General features: G+C 35.4%; 1 long non-coding RNA gene across 1 annotated transcript in view; it reads left to right on the forward strand.

The window, feature by feature from the left end:
• LOC105508302 overlaps positions 1–19,036 on the forward strand; it is a 74,798-nt gene that overhangs the window by 5,141 nt on the left and 50,621 nt on the right. Inside the window, exon 2 of the long non-coding RNA XR_001001237.1 lies at positions 5,160–5,366. This is a non-coding gene — a long non-coding RNA (uncharacterized LOC105508302). The remainder of the gene's footprint in view (positions 1–5,159; positions 5,367–19,036) is intronic.

Here is a 19,036-nt window from a genome sequence, read left to right on the forward strand (position 1 = left end):
CCGAGAGCCTGGACCTGGCTGCGCCGTTGCGCCGCGGCCCCTTGCTCCCTACATCTCGGCTCCCAGCGTCAGGAAACCCAGCTGCTCCTCTTGGGTCTCTGCGGAAGCCTTGCCATCCACCTTTGACCCTGACTCCCACTCCCTGTCCCACCCCCATTCCACTGTCCCTAAACTCTGCGCGAACCCGCCGCCGCCCTCATGGAACGTTGGGTCACTGTTTTTTCAAAGTGAAAGGAGCAGAGGTTTCCCTGCCGCACCAAGAACTTTCCCTGTATCCTCTTCAACACTTTACAGGGCAACCCCAGGCCAGCCACATCCACTGCAGAGCACTCGGACCCTGACATTGAGCGCCCAGTTAGGGGAAAACCAAAAAGGAATACCAGGTGGTTAGGTGTTGAGTGTTGGAGGCGAGGAGTAATTAACATTGAGACAAAAGGTAATTTCCACTTCTGGCCTTTTTCTTCGGCGTATTTTATTTCCTAAATCCACTACGAGGACACTCTTCACAATCGGTCTAAAGAGTTTTCAGCTGTCTGTTCTGTCCTTCTCCCACCCTGTCCTCACCAATTCACTAATAAATACCCCACCTCCCTCTCCCCAATGTCCCTCCAGCTCAAGAACAACTCCAGCCCAAGGGGAAAAAGGTTTCCAGTCTTTTGACCGCGCTTCCGGGGTCTATAGATGAGCTCAGTTTGAAACGAGGTATTACAAGATTTCAGCGTTAGGAACTCTTTATATCACCACAGACACTTTCAGATCCTCAGCCCCCTCCTCCTCTTCTCTTTTTGTTGGGTCTTCTCCACCCGGGGGCTATTTAACAAAGGCAGTGTGTTAACTAACATTTTTGTTTAAGTTAGCAACCCTTTTCCAAAACACACTTAAGCCTGATACCAATATTTGTCACTGTGTGTGTAGGGGGGTGAGGAGTGTGACAGGGTTGGGGGGTATTTGTGCAAGGGAGGGATGTGGAGTTAACAATGAATGGAAAGGTGCAGGACTTGTTTTGGAAGGTGTCATAAACACATTATATTTATAGTGAAATAATTCAAGAAATAGTGGGGTGTATGTGTCTGTGTGGCTCTGTGTGTGGTGAGGGATCCCAAGCTTTCTATACAGAACGAGGTATATATTTTTAAAGAACTAACAAAAAAGCGGGGGGCTTAAAATATGACCTAACATTGAGAATGGACACTTTCTTTGATGGAAGGAGTGAGCTAGTGGAAATCAAAAGGGAATGGCATTTTGAGTGTGTATATATGTGTGTAGTATTGGTGGACAGTTAAATCTCTCCCTGAATCCCTCCCCTCCTCCAGCTACACTCTTATCTCCTTTATGGCCTTCTTCTTTTTCTTAAAAAGCATAGCAGTGTCCCCCTTTTGTTCCCAGGTTTCTGTCTCTGCACCTCTATATCCATGTGTATTTCTCTCTTCCTGGATTAAAGTCAATTTTTGGCTTTTACTTTGGAGTAAATGTTTCAGCTTTTTTTTTTTTTTTCCCTTGGGGATTCTGACCTTTTAGGGGGAAGGGGAGTCATTATGTAGAGTTAGACACAGGTAAAGAAAGGAAGGGAGAAGGAGGGAGGGGCTAGAGGGTTTGAGGAAGGAAAAATTAAGGGAGGAGAGGAGGGAAAGGGAGAAGAAAGAGAAAAGTCAGATGCCCTCTGGCCTTTCAGAGGTCAGAGCTCAGACAGTGCTGTGACCTCTTTTCCCTCTAAGCAACCAGCCCAGTGTTTATAAACAAATCAGACAGGACTCTCCCCAAACAATAACAGTTCACTAACTTCATAAGCACTTCCACAGCACTTACGCAAATTAATGAGGACCCCTTATCACGTTCCTCCCCACAACAGACATACATGTTCACACCACCAAAACCAAGATCACAATCACACAATTCTCAAATATATATGGAGATATTTCCAGCAAGAGTATCCAAAGAAAATGTTACATTCTGTCTGGGGAAGAGCTCCAAGACAAGATCCAAATGGGAAAGGACAGAGAGAGAGAGAGAGAGAGAGAGAGAGAGAGAGAGAGAAGATACAGACAGACACACACACAGAGACAGAATAACTAATTTCATTGAGCAGAAGATAAAGTGATATTTTAGACCTAAAAGCATCTATATCTAGTCAATGAAGTGCTGTATAGACCGTATACTAAACTCTGGCCACCAAATAAAATTATTTTAAAACGACATTGCATTCATCCAAACACCCACATTTCTAAAACAAATGTGCAGATATTTACAGCTGAAGAAAAGCCACCACCACTATATGTAATGTCCCTAAATATTAGATACAAGAGAACTATTAAATCCTACAGCAAAACCAACAACAACAACAACAAAAACAGCCCATCTGATCTAAGTTACAAAAGGTATAATTGTTTCTATCTTTAATTACTTAAGACAACTAGCAGAAACTAAATGAATCACAGATTTTGAAAGAAAGTGTGGTTTGCCAAGGTACAGGAATGGTAGCTTTACATTAAATTATAACCAAAACACCAATTCAGAAATAAATGACAAGATAGAAAAAGGTGAAAGCAAAAAAAAAAAATAATGCATTAAATTATTTTCAAACTTTTGCTTTAAAATGATTATCAACTAAAGTCTAAGAGAAAAGGGTTAAAGAAAATATACCTCAGAGCAAAAAGATCATCTCCTTTTCTTCTTTGTCTATCAGTCCCCTGTTAAAGCATATGGAAAATGTTTTCAAAATGCCCAGATTTGGCACATTGTCATTGCAAAGAGAGGAGCGCAGTGATGCTGTTAGAGAAAATGGGAAATAAATTCAGGATTGGGTGCTGCCTCCTTCAATGCGGATTTATCTAAGTTTAATTTAATATTCCGCAATCACTGAATGATCGCATATAATTCACCAAGATTTTAAAGGGCTTTATTTAAATACCTTGAGCAATAGGAGAATGAAATTTAAACCATTTCAGCCATTGCTTATATTTTTTGTTTATTTTCCTATTAAGAGAATTTTAAGTGGCAATTTCTAATAATAAAAGGAAAAACGATGAAGATTTAGTTTTTTTTTAAAAAAGGAGAATGTTAAAGGAAAGCATTAGCTTTATTAAAATCATTCTGAACATAAAATCAAAAAGCACAAAATGGTTGTTTGTAAAACACTAAACCTTTAATCGATTTTATTGGCATTCCGATCGATTAGATAAACGGAAATCTATAGCAAACATCAAAGCATTTAAAACATTTTCTCTATCTCATTTATAAACAAAACTTTTCTTTTCAGCAGAAAAAAATGATTATCAAACGACTAACAGGAAATTCTTCAGATATCAAATTACGATAATAAAATTATTTCCACATGGAAAGGGATAATGACAATGATGATAGTAATTACAATAATGAATAATTCAACAACCCTTTGACATGTATGGAAGAACCTCAGCAGAAACGGGCGTTTGAAGGGGGGCTACTTTAAAATAAATACTTTATTTTTAAAGGAATATTTGAAGAGACAACTCGAGGGCAGTAGCTTAGGTGTGCCTGCCGAACTAATGTTGATTTCCCTGCAGATGTAAAGGAGTCGATTTCTTTGCCGGCCGTTGCCTCCTAAATTGAGTTACTTCTTATAAGCAAAATTAATATGCAAATAAGAGTGAGCCCTACCAGATTTACAAACTAGTGTCTCGACTTGTCTTCTACCTATTCTTAAAGATGATTCCCAAATTATAGAGAAGGGCGAGGACTAGGCTCTCCAAACCTGAAGTGAAGGAAAACAATTTATTTGGAGATGTGAAAACTGCTGTCCGGAGAAATGCAGTCATTAGAGCTTATGGCATTCTAGCTGCGGCAGCAAGAGGAAGTGTTGCTGTAACGGGTATTATGTTTATTTGTTAAAGAAAATCAATGGAAGTGGCTGTAAAGTAGTTAGTGAGGCGTGTGCTTGCGACTCGCGGGGAATCGTGACACCGGCAGACTGGTCGAGCAGAGCAGCCCTTCTCATTGCCAGCAAAGTCCCTGCGTCGCCCGGAGCCGGGGCGCGGACCGCGCGGCACCTGGCTTCGCACTCGTGAGTCTTGCCCCGCGCTGCTCTGGTTGACCGCCTGTCTACACAATCATCTGCCCTCTCTGGCCGAAGTCCTAGTAATTGCTGCCTGACTTTGGCTCCTTCCAGTTGACTGAGGTTGTCTTCCCACGCCCCGCCTCAGCAGCACACACCTTTTTCCTCTTTTTCTCTTAGGGATTCTTGTCGTTTCCTCCTTTCCTTACGCTGGGAGCCTGAACTTCTGTTCCTTTCCTTCTGCTGGAATCTCTCTGAATTTCCTAGCCCCTTGGGTGAATCGCGGACTATTTCTTTCCTACCCTGCCCCTCCCCCATTTATATCTCTTGCGATTTATTTAGCACCCGGGTCTTTTTACCCTCACACTTCTATCCTCTCCTCCAGACATTCCAGAGAGTTCTCATCACACCAGAATGCACTTTTTTCTCCTCCTCCTACTCCCTTTGGATTGGGGAGTAAAGGGGGATTTTGAGTTGAACTCCCAGGGGTTTTATTCTATTCTTTTAACAGCTTTACTTTCCCTTTTCTTCTTTGCATAACCTTCACCTACCTACTAATTTATAACAGAAGCGGTTTCTTTCCCTTTCATTTCCTAGTTTACAATTTCCGTCTGGGGTTGTGCATTGCACATGCACTCTCTGACTTCCCCGCCCCCTCACCCCCCGCCCCACCAGCCTCCGTCCAAGGCAACTATTTTCTTATACTCGGTTGCTGTCTAATTGCACTTTCGCTTCTTGGAGTTAAGTCAGTTTCCATGATATAAAGTTCACCGTACAGCGCCTTTACATCTGTCAAATTATTTCGTTGCCCAAATGAACGGTAGGGTGTGGGGGAAATGTATCAACCACTTAGGTCCCTTTTAACACCTTTTTACTCTCAGTCCCACCATTCACTCCAGTAATGTCTAATGTGAATAATAACGAATTCTGGAAGACGGTTCCTCTCAGCGCGTGCTGATGGCTCATGAGTTATTCCTGAGCGGGTCTCAAAGCCCTAGCTTGTATCTTCTGACTTCGAGTGGTCACCATTTCAACTGTGCACCCTTTCTTCTCTTTCCCTCACTGGCAGCCCTGACTGCAGGAGGGGGACGCAACCTAAAGACCTCGTCCTCTTGCCTCTTGTTTCTAGCTGCTGCAGCTGCCGCTGAAATTCGCTGTGGCCGCTGCCTCTTCCCGCTTTAATCCCAGACCTCCAGTCATTGGGCAGCTCCTCAGAGGCAAGAAGTCAACACCATGGCAACCCGACAAGCCTATCAAATCACCGGCTGGCGTGACAGCAGCAACACTGCAGGCAGGAGTGGGCTGGGCGGAAGAGCAGAGTGGCCACTGCGCTCAGGTACACATTCTGGGAGTGGACAGCAGCTGCCGATCTCCACGTTCTGGCTACACATATGTGCACCACCCAGTCCATACCCCTACCTTATGTGCCCTAGTAGGTTCTGGAGAGAAAGGGAGGAGAAGGAGAGATGCATATAGGCTTGGAGGAACCGCAGAAGAGAGTTTTAAACTAAAAGGAATCCAAGTCTTAGAAACTGTAAACTAAAGATGCCTTGTATCCCAGCAGTCTATGAAAACAGGTCACAATAGACTCAAAACTAAATGGAAGGAGTTTGCACAAACAAGGGGTGTGTGTGTGTGTGTGTTTGCCAGTTCTGTTATTTGTTTGAACATGAATGCAACATTCTGTTCTGGAGCGCCAAAGGATAAAGGAAGATGTTGCTCTGGAGTTCCAAAAGGATAAAGGAAGATGTTGCATTTTAAAATTTTCTTGTCTGCCACTGTTGGAGTCTGCTCAATTTTAATTTCATTTATGGTAATAGTAATTGACTACCTTGGAGATTACTTAAACTTTACCTGAAATCGTCTTTGCCTTGTTCTTTCATAAAATGTGTGTTACGTGTACTGTGCGTTCTAGATACTGATTCCATAAGAAACAGAGGACACCAGGAAATGTGTGTGTTCCTCTAAGGCCTACCTAGCCTTTGTATTTCCTCATTTTCCTTAAGACATTTTGAATTAGGCAGATGGAGGAAGTTGGGCATTTCACTAACATTTCAGAGCATTGTGTAAATTACCATGAGATAGATTGGATTGCATTGTTCTTTTTTTATTTTAAAAGCAAACAATATTTTCGAGAAACACACAACATATTTCTTAACTTACAATTTCATTGTGAAACCTTTGACAAATATTTGTACAAGAATATAGAATGCTATCACTGACCAAATATCTCCCTCGGTCACTTATCTCATCATGATTTCTAAATTTTGGAATGCAAGTTTGCCTGCTGAAGTTGTATAGGACAGAAAGGAAAATTCATTTAATAACAAAGGTAACTTGTCTTGTTGAGGAAATCTTGTATGAATTATGAAATCTACACTTAAGTCCACTCCACATAAACACGATTCATTAAATAAACAATTTTTATATTGATCTAACATTTTTATGAAGAGGGTTTCAATGTGTAAGTATTTAAATTGTACTTGGCATACATAAAATGCCAGAGAACTAGAAAGGCTTTTAAAAGCAGCAATTGTAATATTAAGCAGAGTAGGATGGAGAGCCAATGTTTCAGGCTATAAAGAAAAATTCAATGAAATCTTGAACTTCATTTCCTTACTTTCTCTGTATTTCATTGTTGATAGGTCCCAATATTAAAACAGTATATTTTCAAAATGTAATTTATTATAGACCCAAAATGGGCATAATTACTGGCACTGGAGAAACAGGCCATGATATCCTAGAAAAAACTTTTGGACATAATACGATTTTTCCTGCATTGAAACTCTAATGTCATACTGGTAACATTTTCTTATTCTGCGCTACTGTGCAGAGTTGCTCAGCGAGGAACCGCCAAGCACATAGAGCTGAGATTTGGTTATTGTTTAAATGGCTACCTCAATGTCAAGGTATTGATGTCCTTAAATATTTTTGCCTAATTCACATTACATTTAACATGTGCTTAGTGTTTACAGTGGAAAACATATGAAGAAACATAATACTGTAATTTAAAATTAAAATGCATATGTTTAATTTATCTCCTGAAACTACATTTGTAAATTTAAAATATTTTAACAATAAGTTTTTAAAAAAGTTCAAAAAATTTCAGTATACTTTGGCTTTTGTAATAAATGAGCACAGGAAATATGGTGACATTTAATATTTTACTATTTCTTTTAATGGCATGTCCTCAGTTACTGGAAAACTTTAAATACTTCGGGATCTATAATACTATCCATGTATGTGTTTGTATATAGTATGCTATTTAAAGATGCTGTCACTCAAATGTTCATTTCTATGTTAATATTTCCAATCTTAAAAAATTAAAATGAGATGAAGTTAATAAATTAAAGAATTTAAACCGAAACAAATGCCTAGGTATTTTAAGACATCCTTTGAATTTTTCTTAAGTTTTTCTTTATCATGAACTTGCCATTTATGGATGATTGAAAATTGAAACAATTTTTTGCATTTACAACACAGATATTTATTTTTTAATTATAAATCAATTTTAGTGTTTACCATTAAAAGTGCCTTCATAGCCTGTATAATATATGACCATCTGTTTAAGTATAGATTCATATATATGTCACACACATGTTGCAAGTTATCTCTACATTCAAATTTTTACATTTAAAGCTATTTTCTACACCTTTAGTACTTTCCATATGTATGCTGTTAGAAGCATGAAATTTCTATCCTTTAGCTAATGAATAAGACAGTGGAATTAAACATAGCTTAAATGCTACAAAAAAAAAAAAATCAATGCAAGGATGCCTCACTCGTTTTCAACAGGATGGATACCATCTCCATAGAGTTCATTCTTGACCTTACCTGAGTAAGTACTTTAACTTAAAGTATGAGATGCACCTAGAGGGGTAATACATTGAGCTTAATAGGAAGACAGTTAATAACCTTTTTTTTTATCCTCGTGCACTATCAATCATGGCTGTCACCAGTCTGCTGAATCAAAGCAAAAGTGTTCTTCACAGATGACTGATTAGAAACGCAAAATCACAAGATCCATCTTCATGGTCACTTTTATTATAGTCATTTTTAAACTGACAGCAACCTGCTCAGTTTCAGCACACTGGGCATCACAAATAGTGTCACTCAGTGCAGCTAAGCATGAGAAGAGGTTGGTTGGATTATACTTAAAAATAATTAGGCCCTCAACCCATTGTGGAGCCTCAAAAAAGGTATTTGGCTCTCAATCTCCCCTCCCCCACTCCTAACGTATTTTGATTCTATTGTATCATTAGTTTAGCATTAGAAGGGAGGCATCTGAGGGTATAGTTTCATCTATGTTAATTGTCTGGGAATTAGGAAATGAATATGTCTACTTGATAATCACATACAACTTTTTGTGTACTACTTTTTGTCAACTTCGTGACAACAAACACTATTGCTACCCTCATGGGGATGAATAGTTCACATAAGGTGGCTTTTATACAAATATGTGTGTGTGTGTGTGTATGGCTTCAGAAATCTAAGTAGTCAGGTCGTAGTAAGATGCCCACTTACTAATAAGGTGTCCTTTAATAGCATCACTTGAATGCTGTAACACTGGCATTACTGAGGCTATAACTAAATGCATAGTCTTAAAGATGGCCAAGATATTAACTCTTAGGTAGCTATGAAAAATCTTGACATGTAGTGTTATATTATTTTTTTGAGCCCTAGAATATTGAGAAAAGGACAAATTTGGAAGACCAACAAATGATATACGTAAAAAGCATTACAGTAGGAGGTTTGAAACAGTTACAGCAGAATCAAATGATAAGGAATTTTGTCTTTACTAACACTCTTCACCTTTGTGATGCAAGATGAAACTTTTGGGTTTATTTCATGATATTTTCATACATGCCTTAAGAATGTTTTATAGTACTTTATGGTAGTATTGATAAAAGCATTTACGTGGGGAAAGTTTTCAATAGAAAATCTTCAAAATATACTGTAATTCTAATGCCCATTTTATAGGTTCAGTATTTCATATTTTGGAAAAGTAAACCTCAATAGATTTAAGTTTTATTTTAGTAATTTTAACCAAAGTGCCTTATTTTAGGTCTCCATACAGTTATCTTTTCCCTTCATCTCAAATATCCACTTTCTTGTTAGTGAGCACACACACACACACACACACACCCCAAACATTAAGAGAGTGATAAATCATTAATAATGTTTATATGACAACATAATACCCTTAGATTAGTTTTCAAACATGTGTATACCCTACCTTTAACTTTTTTGTAAGGTACCAATTTTTTTCTCCATCTCTTTCTATACACACACACACACACACACACAGACATACACATACATCTTTATTTATTCTAGATTATGACAATGTTTTTCTTCTCTGTGCAAAATACACAAACAGCATACATACAGACACAAGCATATATATGCATGTATGATATATCTGTGTTTTCTATAGATGGTAATAGATGTCTAAAAGTACTCTATAAAAAGGTTAAAATTAATTTCTTTAATATTGTACTTTGTTATACATATTTTTCTATATAGAAAAATCAAATTAAAAATTGTGAAATAAATCCAATTAGCTATCTAGTTTGATTGTATATTTTTAAATAACACTGTCTTAGAATTTGAATAGAAATATGTTAGCTAATATTTTAAAATATTTTCACCTTATAAAAATTAATAATGACAATACTTGTATTGTTAAATATGTAAAATTAAGGCTAACTGAAATGGTTATGTATTTTTAAGCTACATAATTACATAAATGAAAATGCAATAATCATCTTAATGTGTTCATTTTCAGTTCACTTTAACAATCCAAACAGAATGTCTCTTGGCAAAATGTCTGTGTGTGTGTGTGTGTGTGTGTGCCTGTGTGTGTATTTACTTTAGATACATTAAGTTTACATTTCTAGAAAGGATAATCTCATAGAATTCAATATGCTTTTAAATTTTTGGCGGTAAAATAGTCTTTATGACTAGATCATACACATCAAAATATTTATAAAAAAGATATTTATTTGAAATTTCTGGAATCTGTCCAGAATACTTTGCTAGTAAAACTAATGCAGTGAAATGATACACATGTTTTTTTTTGGCAACATCTTGGTAATCTATGCAGGTGGTCACTATAGATCTTTAATGTTAATCTTTACTATGCATCATAAATATGAAAATTTATAAAGTTTATAACAATTTTAGGTTTAGCATCATGTTTTCTTCTATAGATAGGTCTTAATGGACTGAGAAAACAAAAATAATTTTCTCTTTTAGAAATTTAATTAAAACAAAATATTTAAAGAAAATTAATTTCTTTTAAAAGTTATCATGGAATGTTATTATTTGAGATTTTCATGTTTTGACATAAATTGAAATTAACATTGACTTACACTTAAAGCGTTATTGTTAATTTGGAAAGATTTTTTGGGGAAAATATTAACATTTTTATTTCTCTGAAATCTTTAACTATTTTGCTTAGTTTTAAATACCTATCTTGTGTCCATTGTTTGTGCTTACATTTTCATTACTGAGAACATTCTTATGTTTGTCAATATATAAAGCAAGCAACTTTATTTAATGTAAGAATATTAAATGATAAATGGACTAGCATAGTTGGTAGAAATGTTCTTAATATATAAATACATGTTAATCAAAATATACTTTAAACTGAAAAAGCCTAATAATGTTTGTGCATTTTAGCTTCGGCTAGAATTTATATTTGTGCATTACATGTAATATTTCTATAAATGAATGCATATACATAACTATACCTAAACCCTCTCATATTTAGGTCATTGACTTATTTTGAATGCTATCACACAAATATTACAATTATCTTTGCCATACCTGTATTTGCGCAGCTTGAATATGCAGTGACAACATTTCTCTTTTTCCTGGAGTATGATTTTCCCTTGGTACCTGAATTGTTCTTTGTTGAATCTTTGTGATTAAAAAAAAAAATAAAACCACTGTTGTATGAGTGTCAGTTTGCAATAAATGTGTGAGAAGATGTATGGTCAAGATAGTCTGCCCAACCTTTAGCATGTCTTTTCTACCTGGGCTTAACTAAAGCTATTTAAAGAGAAAATAAAAGAAAGCAAAGGTCAAACAAAAATCACTGTTAGTATCTTATAGAAAAAGAAAGAAAATCTTGAGATATTTATAATTATTTATTATATAATTTTTATTGTATGTTAACTTTCAAAATGCTGCTATTACTATCACTTTTTATTAAAATCGTCTTTTTGTTCAATTATTGCTTTTTAGTTAAAATGTGACATATACAGACCTTAAAAATCTCTAAAACTAGAATTACTATTTTCTCTGCTGCTCATGTTCCCCAAGTCTTTCTGCCCCTCAGCCACTAAAGCTAGAGGATGCATTTAATAACAAATAGACTATTTTGATCGGTGTGCTTTATTCTTACCTATTTCGGTTTACAAAAATATGCAAATAGGTGTAATGACAACTTTCAGAATGTATTCTAAGATGTTAATGATATTTTCAAGTAAACGTTTAGGATAATATTTTATAATGATCCTTTTTTGATAGCTAAAGCTTTTATATGTAAACCTTCACTGATATATTACACTACCACTGAAGAATTTTAATGTATTGCAGTTCATTTTGTCATAGATGCACAAACATACAGAGTAGCATTATATTGCCTAGTTATTCATTGTAGTTCACATTTAGATTTTCACTTGGATTTTTCCTTTTTCAACATTTGGATATCATTTCATTAGCTATCATAAACCAGTAGTTTAAGGAGGAGCAATTCTGAAATATAAACACTCCTTCTAGAATTTTACAGCATCGCCATAGGAGAGAAAGAAGGGACTAGCATTACTTTACTCTAAACATTTCCCTGTTATGATTATAAGAAAAGATCAGATGCTGTGGCAATTTTTTTCATATGTGAGCTTTCTTTAGAATTATTTTCAAAGTCAACTGTTCTTAGACCTTATTTTCATCTCCAAAAAGCATAAGTTTTGTTTCTTTGTAAGATATTTCTTTAGAGCATATCTTAGTTTAATTCACGTTTAGTAAAAGAAACACCCAGGCTCAATCTGGAGACCTCCTTCCAACATAATTTAGCTGGACCTTTTCTTAGTAAAGGTTTTCTGGTTTTCATTTTCACTTCATATTCTCAAATAAAAGATCCTTTGTTGTCTACCATTTGATTGGACTTAATGAAAAACACTCCATTTTAACTTAACAGTATTTCCTTTTAAATTTATTATATTTAAGAACACTGTCAAAAATCAAACATTTAATCTCAGGTTTTTATATTTCAAAATATATTACTATCACATGGCTCAGTGAGGTGATGTAAAAAGTATACTGAAAAGATTTCAAAAGGAAAAGCAAAAGGGAAAAAATCTGACTTCATTTTAATATGAAACTAAATACTATGGCTAATGTGCAGATTGGGTACAGCAGCTGACTGTGAAGACGAACATGTGACAGGGTGCCAACAGCGGAATTGTGCAGTATTGACTAAATGAGGTTCACTGATTTGTATTGAGGCTAATATCTTCTTTAAACAATTCCGTGTAAATTGTGCGTATAAAGTCATTGGAAGCTATTTCTCAGGACAGCCTCGCTGGCTAGCTACCTGCTGGAGTGAGGAAGATAATCAATAGGAAGAAATAGAGCTGAGCATGAGCCTGGGAAGCTGCAGAGCAGTTAATGCTGATAAAAGTAGATGATGTCAATATTTGGGAATAGCACAACTCTAGGATAATAGACAAAAGAGAAGTGCATATGTTGTAGGGTGTTCAAACAGGGGCAAAATTAAAGCCAAAGGGACAGATGATGTCCTAGGCTGCAAAAGACATTATTTATTACAGATATTGTTAAATTTCTAGTGAAAACCATACACAACAGAGCAAGATATTGTATGTAAAAGATACCTAACTTTTATCAGAAGCTTAAATACCCATTTCTATTTCAATGGTCAGTAGGTTTCTGCTCATGATTAATATAAGAAAGACTGTCTTTAAAACATTTGGTAGATATATTTTACATGCATACAACTACATGCCTCATTAAGAAATTATTTTTTAAAAATTATCTAAGTTGCTTCCAAAATAGAGCTAAAAATCATATAAAAGTGTAAATGAAGATAGGCTGTCAGTCAAAGGGTGACACCAAAGACATAAACCTAATTGCCTTAGCATACATTTGTGATTATAGCAGATGCCCTATTTTTTAAAGCTAGTAGACTTATTGGAAGTGAGTTAATGGTATATTTTTACACACTTAATACTGAAAATCAGTTTTCCTCTTGCTGTCAGGTGATGAAATTTTGTTCTTCTGTGCTGATCTTTCTGTTGATGTATTATGACATAGTCTGTCAACATGAACAGATATGTGAAAGGAGATTGGGTGACTGAGAGGTACAACCTGCATAGAGCTCTTCTTGAATTTTAAGCGTGTTATCATGTTTGGGTACAACAAGTAAGATTGTGCTTGCTTTAAAATGCTGTTATTTTTATATAATTTAAGCCCAAGCAAAACAGGTGGACCATGACAAGGTTCTAAAGCGGAATGAGTGAACCAATTCCAAAACACGTATTTCAGGATATCTTTTATAAAGCTTTTCACATCCTAAGTTGATTTTTTTAAAAAAATCATTCTCAAAATGTAAAAGTTTCTTGATGAAGAGGAGAAATCAATTCATGCACATGTGATTATTAAACAAACCATTTCTCCCAAATTAAACAATTCCACAACTGTTACATGCTTTTATTGTCGCAGATGTTTTTATTGTTTGGTGTTAGATATCTGGATTATATCAAGTACACGATTCCGAGGTTAGGTAAAACAGCCAAGCCTGATAGTTTTTACTTAGAACCAAGCTAACAAATGTTATTAGAAAGGCAAGTGTATTTATCTAGGACTTTTCCTTTTAAGCATATTTTTAACCATGAAAATACAGATTTAAATAAATGGTACCTCTGCTTTTCATTTTGTGCTTTTATTTTGAGAATAACTATCTATTTTGAAAGTAATTTTACAGATCTAGCAAACTATACATTGTAGTTATTAATCTAAGATACTAGATAATTATACTGATTTCATATTCCAGATAGATAATTTTATAAGCTTTCCTACAAATAAAACATTTGCTTTAAAGAATTGCTAGGATGTTGTCATATATTTCATTTTTTATCTTAAATACAAAGAAATAAAATACCCTTATTCATTACTGAATTATAAAGAAAGCTTCATTTCAAATAAAGTATGAATTTTGATTTAGAGACACAGAAAAAAATCTTTTAAGATCTATACTTCAACTAATTTGTTAATCTTGTGCCACTTTCAGCATTTGTCACACATATAGACCAGGAAATTGGCTCCATCTCATTCTAGCTCTGTATTGAATTAAAAACCTCTACTGCAAAGAAGAGCATGATGTGGGGAAAGAATAAATTTAGTTCTTTCTTTAGTAATGCACATATATTTCCATACATTTCACATCCTAAGGGAGCCTATGAATGCATTCAATAAATACAAAACTATAAAGTATAATTCCAAAAAAGGAACAGGTTAATTTTTTTTTTTCTGGTTTCAGTATAGCATTTTAACTTTGAAGACTGAAAATTAAGTATTTTTATTCATTTATTTTACTTTTCTTTTAACAGACACCTTCAGTATTAAAAGTAAATCCATAATAATGAATCTTAGTTGTTCCATCCACTTGGATAATGTTAGCAGGTTTAGATCAAAGCAAATTAAATATCAGCAGTGGCAAATTGAGAAAAATGTTTTATGCCATTTGAATCAAGGTTTGCATTTAGTTCACTATAGTCCATCCTGGCTAATTTAGTAGACATTGTATGCAAACCACATATGTGTATACATTGAAAAGATTGTCCATTCCTATTTCATTTGTCTAGGGTAACAGAAAAGGTCTTTTTCAATAAAGTATAATAATAAAGGGTTAGCTTTTACACATGATGAGGGCATTTCTATTAAGATTTTGTTAAAATGAAATATGTCCCACAGGTGATTGAGATTACTGACTAGGAAGATAGACTTGCTGTATGTCTAGTTCTCTATACTTTCAAGTATTTGAATCTTTGACTACATTCTGAGAAGACAGTACAGTGTGGTAAATTTGTGATGGCCTCACGGAAACAGAGCTAGCAAAGATTATGGCATACTTGTTTAGAAAAATGGTGAACAGAAAGTTCCTGATTTACACCAATATATATCTAGATGAAACCATTGTTTGCAAATTGTCCTGAGGAGTCATCTTTTATTAAGGTTTGATAGGTATGGAAATGTACTTGCCTATTTTTAAACATATTCTAGTAACTATGCTGATATTATATTTGCAAATGTTCTATTTAATATTTTTAGGTTAAAATTAATTTACCTTGTATATTTATGTTTCTGAAATACCTTAAAATTTAATTTCCAGCAATAAATTATATCATGTTAGAAGATGTTTTATAATATATATAAAAAAAGGTCCAATAGTATTAAAAATGTTGAGACATCACAGTAAATCTGCATATGAAGACATTCAAAATCTTTGTCTTTTTTAACATTTGTATTCGTATTCAAGGATAAAAAAAAAAGCCATCAAAGACTGCCTACATTGGTCAACTTAAAGCTACGCGACTTCTTCACTTTTTAAGTGTTTAATCATCATGATCTTTATTTGAAGGGTAGAGCTGTTTCCCTATGACTTTATAAGGCTAGTGAAGACACTCCCTTACTAAATTTAGGACTAAAATTGTGAGCAAATGTGCTTATAGACTTTTTCTATGAGAAGTCTCATCCATGCATTATCAGAAATGACAGAATGCATGACATAAACTTATAATTATTCTGCTATACATTTCTAATTCTTGTGACTATATTCTTTGCTGTCCCTTTTAAATTTTTTTTTATATATAATAGCTTATAGTGTTACCATTTATATTTAGAAGAACCACAAATTATTTTTCCAAATCCCACATACCAATTTATATACTTCCATTTAATCTGAGAAATAAATGTTCGGGAAAAGATGAGGATGTTATACAATTAGATGACATAACTTTGAAATTACTGGAGTCACAGCTCCCTTAAAATCTTCATTGTGTTGGTTGGATTATTTTTGTATTTTTTTTTTTTTTTTTCTGAGACGGAGTCTCGCTCTGTCTTGGGACAGAGTCTCTCTCTGTCTCCCAGGCGGGACTGTTTTATTTTTTTTCTTTTTCTTTTTTCAGCTGGGACTACAGGCGCCCGACACCTCGCTCGGCTAATTTTTTTTATTTTTTAGTAGAGACGGGGTTTCACCGGGTTAGCCAGGATGGTCTCGATCTCCTGACCTCGTGATCCGCCCGTCTCGGCCTCCCAAAGTGCTGGGATTACAGGCTTGAGCCACCACTCCTGGCCTTATTTTCGTATTTTAAAGCTTAGGAGTTTAAATGCTTAATACTGGTATTGTGTAAAGTAGGTGTTCCTGGAAGTCACACTTAGGAATTATTGTGTGCCCCAACTGTTTCAGGGCATAAAATTTCTCTAGCAGACAGCAGCTGACAGATTGGGAGAATCTAGCTCAAAGTGTCAGATAACTTTTAACTCTAATGTAGGTTTTGAAAGTATCTTTTGGGTCTCTCATTTTTTAAATGGATTTAATAAAAACAAATGGAAAGCATTTGAAGTGCATACTTCTACTTTTGGCCCAGGAATTGGAGGGATACCAGCTCAGGCTCCTTCTTCCTTCATTTCCTTTTTCCGTCTTCCTTCCTTTTTTTTTTTTTTTTCATTATTTCTATATTTTTCTTTTGCTGTGGTTAGAAAACATCTAACATGAGATTTAACCTCTGATATGGTTTGGCTGTGTCCCCGCCCAAATCTCATATTGAAATATAGCTCCCATAATTTGTGTGTGTGTGGGAGAGACCCAGTGTGAGATAATTGAATCGTGAGGGCGGTTTCTCCCATACTGTTCTGGTGGTAGTGAACAGTCTCTTGAGATCTGATGATTTTATAAGGGGAAACCCCTTTTGCTTGGCTCCCTGATTCTCTCTCGCCCAGCCAGGTAAGAAGTGCTTTTGACCTTCCACCATGATTGTTAGGCTTCCCCATCCACCTGGAGCTATGAGTCCATTAAACCTCTTTTACTTTATAAATTACTCAGTCTCAGGTATGTCTTTATCGGCAGTGTGAAAATGGATTAATACAACCTTTTAACAAGTGTTTAGTTGTTCAGTACAGTATTAGCTATAAACACAATGAGGTACAATAGGTCTTTAGAGCTTTTTTCTTCTTGCATAACTGAGGACACCCATTAAAAACCAACTCCCCATTTCTCTCTCCCTCTAGTCCCTGGTAACCACCATTCTACCCTCTGCTTCTAGGAATTTGACTCCTTTAGATATGTTATATAAGTGGGATCATGCAGTACTTGTCCCTTTGTGCCTGGCTTATTTCACTTAGCATAATATCCTCTAGTTTCACCAGGATACCTTTCTGTGTCTAGTCATTATCCTCTCCTTCCTTGGAGGATCACAGGGAAGGGACCTAGTTGGAATGTTCAGCATGAAATGAAGCAGTTCATTTACTAAGAGTTTGGCAGATGAAAGTCAGTAGAGCAAGAATGCTGAATTCTATGGGAAATAAGCACACTAATGCTTTTAGCCACCATTTTAGACATTGCTGACTGTTGGGAAGCAAAGCTAATGTTCACTGAGTGCTCACCACGTACCAGGCATGGTGATAAGTGCTTTACTAAAATGGTCACATTTATCCACATAGCTCCCCATTGAGGTAAGTACTATTATTATTCCCACTTTACAGAAAAGGAAATTGAGTCATAGAGAGGTTTTAAGACACTTACACACATTCATAGAGCAGATAAGTACTAGAGATGGGATTCAGTCTTCTATTTGACCACTGTCATGCTGCTTCCTAAAAGTCACATAGCAAAAAGCGTTCTTTTCTTTGAATCCAAGGGGGTAAAAATACTCTGTCTTAATGGGGAAGAAACAGGGTTTCTTCGTTCACCTCTCCTAGTTAAGAAATAAGGAGAAAGTGTCCTTGACCAAAATCAGCTGACTTTGGCTATTTGGTTCTGAAGAAGAGTAGATGCATCCGGAGTTAGACAACCTAGGCTAGCTGTCAGAATGATGGATGTGGCAGGTCTGATTTTCAGGCTCTGTCTCAGTGGTATGATATCTAGACCTCCACCATTCTCAGTGGCATGATTTTTACCAGTGGGTTTGTAAAAGATGCACAAGTTTAGTGGAATCCAAGTATTCCATGTGAAAATATGATATTTTGAATTACATGTTTCTGTAACATTAATAGGAATTATTGATGATGTCCTTCTTTCCAAGAGCGTATTCCTTAGTTGTGGTTGTTGTATTTACATACCATTGTTAAAGACCAAGTATAAACTCATGATACTTTGAGAGAAATTATTGCTTTTTACCCTCAGGATAGGATTCAGTGCCTAACTTTCTGTACTTTTATCAATAATCACTTCTATTATTTCTGTTGCATTCGCTTTTATTCAAAAAGGCTTTTATTAACAATTGCCTTTTTCTGTTACTCATCAGAGTTGCAGATTATGTGAAAATCATTTACAACCACTGAGACAAACTCTAGGTAACCATAAAACAGAAAGACAGTAAATGCAGTTTGCTAGTACATATTAGGGAGGAGACAGAGATGTCAGAAAGGCACACACATATTATTAAGCAAACTACAGAGCAAAGTACATAAGAGTGGAAGCATTGGGGTCAGTGAAAAGAGAGAGAGAATTCTAACTCCAGTTGATATGGTGGTGTGACCCTAGACCATTAATTAACTTTCTCGAGCCTAGTGTTCTTTTTCTATACAATGGATATGATAATAACAGAGATAGATGACTCAATAGAGGATTGTTAATTATCCTGTGAAATGGCACAGGTATAAGCACTCAATAAATATTACCCATCATTATCATCAATTTATAGGAGATTTTCATTATTACTATATCAGAGTCTATGTTTCTTTCTTTTTTTTTTTTTTTTT

Source organism: Colobus angolensis, unplaced genomic scaffold (assembly GCF_000951035.1).
Source record: "Colobus angolensis palliatus isolate OR3802 unplaced genomic scaffold, Cang.pa_1.0 Scaffold16, whole genome shotgun sequence".
Lineage (NCBI taxonomy): Eukaryota > Metazoa > Chordata > Mammalia > Primates > Cercopithecidae > Colobus > Colobus angolensis.